The sequence below is a fragment of the Mandrillus leucophaeus genome, unplaced genomic scaffold (genome assembly GCF_000951045.1).
Source record: "Mandrillus leucophaeus isolate KB7577 unplaced genomic scaffold, Mleu.le_1.0 Scaffold136, whole genome shotgun sequence".
In the NCBI taxonomy this organism is placed as follows: domain Eukaryota; kingdom Metazoa; phylum Chordata; class Mammalia; order Primates; family Cercopithecidae; genus Mandrillus; species Mandrillus leucophaeus.
This window is the reverse complement of record NW_012101321.1, coordinates 6,329,845-6,336,854: the sequence shown is the minus strand read 5'-3', so window position 1 is coordinate 6,336,854 and position 7,010 is coordinate 6,329,845.

Below are 7,010 nucleotides of genomic sequence, written 5' to 3'. Positions count from 1 at the left end.
TGATTAACTCACCCTTCTGTTGATTGTTTTACAAAGACTATGGATTTTATTTCAACTTAAAAAAAAAGAAGATAGTTTATAGACTTTTAACTCTTAATATTTTAAAAACGAACCTGAAAGATTTTTTTTAAGTTTAATTGGGAAGAAATGTGACACATCACTGTGCTAACTTATGGTTTTTAGAATAAAAAGGCAAGAAATGAGACAGTATTTTAGCAGGTTTTTTTCTCCATCTCTAAGAATCATTAACAAAGACTATACTTTTACTATCATTTTCATATTTAGTATTTTAGTATGATAGAGAAAGGAGAAAGTGTCTTGTTCTAAGGAATAATATCTCATAGAAAATTCTATTTGCAAACAGAATTCATGAATATTCAAAAAAAGTACAGAAATACTAGATGCATAACACAGTGATGATACCATCATAAACAACTTTGATTACAGGCAGGAACGTGGGTATAGTGAGAAGTTACTGATCATTAATTTGATTTAAGAAAGTAAGGAGATGAGCCAATTTTTAACAGGATTCACCCTACCTAAAAAACTATATTTACAACTCTACAAGTGAATGTTCAGACTAGTTCATCACAATTTTTACATGTATGGGTTATCACTTATTTTGAGAAGCAGTGTGGTGTGACTTAAGTGACAAGAGCACAATTTGAAATCCATCTCTGCCATAAATGACCTAGATCTCTAGTCTTCTTTAACATTTTCATATGCAATCTATGATTATAAGAAATAATATGCATCTAGAAGTATCAGAAATACAAAGAAGAAAAGGATCTGTGGAGCTGAGGTAAAATTGGCATACACAAATTTCTCTATTTAAATTCTATTAATTTAATTTCAGGAAACCCTATTAATTATGACCTTTCCATGATTACTTAATAATAGTAATTGTTATTTAAAATTATAAACCTGGAAACCTCGAAGTACCTTCTGAATCATTAGTATTGGAGGCTGTCTACATGTATTTTATTTGTTTACTATATTAATTCACATCGAACTGCTATTCAAAAACAAAGTGGGGACTTCAGATGGCATCGTATAAAACAAATCAAAACAAAAAGAACCACATGCACACAATAAAAACCTTTAAAATAAAGATAAGTTACATAGTGCAATAGAGATAATGATCCAGTTGTAAAAAAATTATTTTCTGGAAGCATAGGAATAAAAAAACACAACAAATGCTGTTGGAATGGGGTGGAGCAGAAAGATCCCCAGCCACGGAGTCAGAGACCCAGTTTAAGGTCAGGCAAAGGCCTTTTGTGAGTCAAATTTTCACCGTCTGTTCAAGGCGGAAGCTCTCTACAGTGCCAAGTGCTAACTTTATAATTACTTGGGTCAGACAAAAATCTTTCCCTGGCACATATCCACACGTCTTTCAGGTAGAGCAGAGACTGAAGATCCTAAAACCAAGATGAACATACATGACAAATTCACGGGGGCATTGCTCAGTGAGGGGTCTTCAGGAAGTTGAAAAGAATTTCTGAGATTGGAGTACTAAGAGTCGATTCTGGCATCATGTTCTCTTCCTCATTTTATCTGCTCAAAATAATAAGCAGATGTAATGTAAAATAATTTTTACATTGTAAAAATAATGCATAAAAATGCATTGTTTTAACTTTGAACATGTTAATACGTTAATTTCTACAAGTCAAAATTTATTTGCCCACACGTTTACAAATCCTAACACCTGACGAATTTTTCATGTTCGACTAGACATTTGTTATGTAATCTGTTTTTTATATATAAATCTATTATATAACATTTCTGTTATATAACTTGTTCTAAAACATGTCACTTTCTTTTTAGAAGCTACTTTAATTATCTTCCAAAGATGTTACAAGAGGGCGGGGTAAGGGAAAAAGGGAACTTCAGCTATTTTTACAAAACTAGTGAACAGAGCAGTGGATTCCCTCCCGTTTGACAGATGTTTGTGGCAGAGACAATACGAATTACTCCAAGCCAAGTAAACAACGAAGATCTGTGGTACAGTGGCTTGCAATGCTGGAGAAAGTTGGGTTTAAGCTGAGAATGTTGCACCTTTAATTTCGTATGGTTGAATAGGAACCAGTGAAAACTATAATTAGAAATTATTCCAGATTTTAAAAAAGCAACTTCTGTGTTATAAAAGCAACGTGGGTTCTACCTGGTCCCTTTTGGGCTAAGTAAGTTGTTTGATCAGCTTCTCTCAGTCTCTGTGGATGTCCTTATATGAGTCTAATTGAAGGACTCCTGTTCTCTTTTTATTTTTGCTCTATGAAAAATGTATCGGAGATGTCTTATAATGAACTTTGATATGGTGAAATGATAATAATGTCCTAATTATATATAAAAATGTAATTACACTTGCTTCTATTATAGAAAAACTCCCTTTATAATGAAGTGTTATGTTGGAAAAAGATTTTCATTATAGACGGACTCCTTTACTTGTTAATTTGAGCTCTGATTCATCACTTTAATATTAAAAAGTTCTTTGTAAGTTACTTTTGATGTATCTCATTTATGGTTCATTTCACTTCCTGGGAACCACAAGGAGCCCAAATCCAAACTTCTTTGAAAGACACTTAAAAATACATCTTTCAAAAGGAGTTCTTCTTTCTATGCGGTGAAACAGCAATATCACTGAACTTCTCATTTACTTGAGCTGTGAAAACTTTTGTTTTGAAATTTGAAAAGCATGTATACATATATAGGCATGGCTTCTCAACTGTTTAAAAATATCTGTGCATTCGGTAGTAATGGGCACACATTTAAAAATAGCCTTTAGCTAATAATCAATTATACAGGTGACCTCATGATGTTAAAACAATATGGTGTATTTTCTATTCTTTTTGAGATTGCTCAGATCATCTTTTCACCAAATCAAGTGCAAAACTGAGTACAACAAATCTATCTTATTTGCTTTTTTTTACAAATCTGGTCAAAGTCTTAGTAGGAAAAATCATTATATCCATTGGTTAAAATTAGTTCAGAAGTTTTCAGTCTATCACCATCACAAGGAATAAATATTTCATCATTAACAACAGAAAAAAATGGCTTAAACTATAAACGATCAGAATCAACACAATAATTTAATTGAAATAAAGAAGGCATTCAAAAGTGTTGCAAGTGAATTCCAAAGAAGCAGTCTACAATTATTTCTTTTGCCTTCTTTTAGAGGGTTAACTTTCAGATTTTAAGTAAAGTTAATTTATTTAAAATATTGTTTTTAAAAGTAATGGGTCTTTTTTTTTTTTTTTGAGACAGTCTTACTCTGTCATCCAGGCTGGGGTGCAGTGGTGCCATTTCAGCCCACTTCAACCTCCGCCTCCTGGTTCAAGCAATTCTCCTGCCTCAGCCTTCCGAGTAACTGGGATTACAGGCGCATGCCACCATGCCCAGCTAATTTTTGTATTTTTAGTAGAGACAGGGTTTCACTACGTTGGCCAGGCTGGTCTCGAACTCTTGACCTCAGGTAATCCACCTGCCTCGGCTTCCCAAAGTGCTGGGATTATAGTCATGAGCCACCGCGTCCAGTGTAATGGATCTTTAGAAGTGAGACTCCGATTATTTTAGGTCTGATTTTGACAGCCATCAGAATCACTACTATCTTTTTTTTCTATAATTTGTAAATACGATTTGTAAATTTTTGTCATTTATACATTTATAATTTGTAAATTTTCTCTGATTTATAAATATGTTTAAAATTTTAGAGAATTCCAATTTCTTTTTTAACCTCTTCCTGAATATCATGACTCTAGGAACTTTGCTATAACTTCAGTAAGGTTGTCGTACTTGATTCCTTCCTCCCCACTGCCCAACCTAACATCTAGTCTTTCCCTCAATCATCTTGATTCTACCTCCCAAATATCTCTCGAATCCACTAGCACTCACCAGTGTAGACCACCATCACTTCTCAATGGGATTCCTACAATGGCCTCCTAGCCTCTTTGCTTCCTCTCTAGTCTCTTGTCCATATTATTAGTTAATTATCTGGCAAATCATAAACCAAACCACGCCACTTTCCTATGTAAATATTTCCATGGTTTCTTGTGCCTTCAAATTAAAATCCAAGCTCTTTCCATGGTGCAAAAGGCTCAAGATGATCTGATTCCTACATACCCCCGCGAGTTCACCTTCTATCACAACTCGTCTCAGACACATTTTCAGTCCTTCAAACACACCACACTCTGCTCCCTCTGCTTGGAAAGCTCTTTCCCCAAATGTTACCTGGCCAGATCCTTTCAGGTCATAGTTTCACCTGAAATGCCTGGTAGCTTACTTGAGCAGGGTCCAACCTTGGTTGTTTTTTCTCATAGCACTCTATTTCCTCTTTCATTCTATTTCCCTAATTGTCACTCAGGCATTTATCTGTTGCATTTCTTTCCCCTTTATAAGATGTGGCTTTGAAGAACAAGAGTCAAGCTAAGAGAAGGCAGTATGTCCCAAGCCAGATCTCCTCCCCCATATTCCGCAGCTGAGAATCTATCCTTCCTTGTTCTCTCAAATTTACCAGGCATTTCCACACCAGCCGGGTTCTGCCTGGAAAGGTTTCCTTACATTCTGCAAACTTTCCAATTCTTTCTTGTTTTTTAAGACCCAGCGCAAATGCTGCCTTCTCTCAAAAGCCTTCTCTGATTCCATAGTTAAAATTAATCTATCCTTGAGTGTCAGTACTATTTTATTAATCCCATCTTTGTTTGCAGCAAGGATAGCTGTATCCAGGTATGTCTCCTTTAGAGCCACACTTCTGTTTGTTTGGAGTATTTCTCTTAGTACAATTGTTTTTTTCAGTTTTTAAATAATATCTAATTGATGACCTCCTTCTCCCCTCCTTTCAATAAACACATTTTATAACTTACTGGGCACATGATATTTCTACTTATTAAAAAAAAAATTGCCAAATAAGTCAATGATTTTCTAAACCCAAATGTTCATAGAAATTTCTATGCCATTGCTGTTTATTAGACCATAATAGAAAGCTAGGTAATTCTAAAGTAATTCCAATGTTTATTTGGCACCTAGTGACAACTTGAGGAAAGCAATTGTTTCCCCCATTACACTTTTACCTTTATTTAGGTGAAAATGTGGACCCAGAGTTTGTCAACAACCACAGCTAATGTGAATAATACTGTAGGAATATAAACATGATGACATTTCGGATGGGATATCATGGATTAATGAGTCTCAAAAGGGAATATGGCACTTAACAGTAACTGAAGGAAGACGTAGCCAAGAAAATCCATGGATATTCAAAAATTTTTTAATAGAACTAATTTTTTCTTTGGGAGGCTGAGGCAGGCAGATCACGAGGTCAGGAGATTGAGACAATCCTGGCTAACATGGTGAAACCTCATCTCTACTAAAAAAATACAAAAAATTAGCTGGCCATGGTGGTGGGTGCCTATAGTCCCAGCTACTCGGGAGGCTGAGATGAGACAGGAGAATGGCGTGAACCTGGGAGGCGGAGCTTGCAGTGAGCAGAGATCATGTCATTGCACTCCAGCCTGGGCAACAGAGTAAGATCCATCTCAAAAAAAAAAAAAAAAAAAAAGAAATAATTTTTTGAATGATTTTGGAAATAGATAAATATGATTAGATGACCTACTTTAATTCCAAAAGGAGAGTAGAAGAGTAATGATATTTTAAACTGGAAAGAGAGTGAAAATTTAGCATTGATGAAGTCCCTCTTGGCTTTTTGAATATTTTGAAGTTTTCATTCCTTTACTTGTATCATCTTTCAAGTTGTCTCATTTTGCATGTTAAAAAGGATGAATGAATGTGTATGTGAATCACCTCTGAAAATATTTTTCAAAGAGTACTAGTACTGAAATATCCTTCTCAAAACACCACTTTTGAAAAAAAAAATCTTAGCAATATTTCCTCTCCCAGTAAACCATATATCACTTTATACTCTCTTTCAAAAACTAGTATTTGAATCTAAAAGGCAGAATCTTAAAAAAATACCAGTTGTGGTGTTTATGAAAAAATCCAAATTGAACTGGCTGGAATAAGATAGAGGTTTACTTTTTTCTCATGTGAAAAAAGTTGGAGGATAGGTACTCATAGGCTAATTTGGGGCACACTAGTCAACAGGGACTCTGCTTTTTCTACTTTTGTGCTCCACCTTTCTTAGTTGTGGCTTCTCTTCTCAATGTTGACATATAGCCCATTATGGCTGCCGGAACTCCAGCCTGACAACCACATTCCAGGGAAGAAAAAGAGGAAGGAGGGGAAAAACAAAAGGTCATGTCTTCTGGCTGAGTCAGTCCCTGTAATGAGATTTCCTAGAAATCCTACCCAATGTCTTAATGTCTTCCACTTATATATCATAACCATCCTTAAAAATAAGGCAGGAAATACAGTCTTTTTATCTCGGCACTTTACTGTTTAGAATAAAATCAGGACTTTGTTAGTAAGGAATAAGGGAAGAATGGATGCTAGGAAAGCCACATTCTATAATGCTGAAACGTCCTATAAACTTACGACAAATACTTCCAACCTTATCTCAAGCCCTCTCCTGCTCACTCCCTATGCTTCTACCATACTGGCTTCCTGGTAGAGCTTCCCGTACAGAATCTCTGCAGCTGATGTTCCTCCTGCAGGGAATGCTTGCCATCTAACTTCTTCCATGGCTGGCTCCTTCTCACTTTTTAGGTCTCAGCTAAAATTTCACCTCCTTAGCAAGACTGTCTTCCCAACTCAAATCTATAGTAGCCCCTTCCCTTTCACACCATTATTCTCTCCCTTGCACCCTGTTTTTATCCTTTAAAGCACCTAACACAATCAGTAATTGTTGCTCTTATATGTTATTTTACATATATTTGTCTATTTCATATACAATATATATAAAATATAAAAGCATATTTGTTTATTCGCTTATTTTCATATCCCCAAAAAATATCTAAACCCCGTGAGAGCAGAGGGCTTGTGGGCCTTGATCACTGTTGTATTCCCAGGACCCAGCCTCACATCTGACATGTGGAATTCAACAAGTCCATGCTAAGCAAATGAGA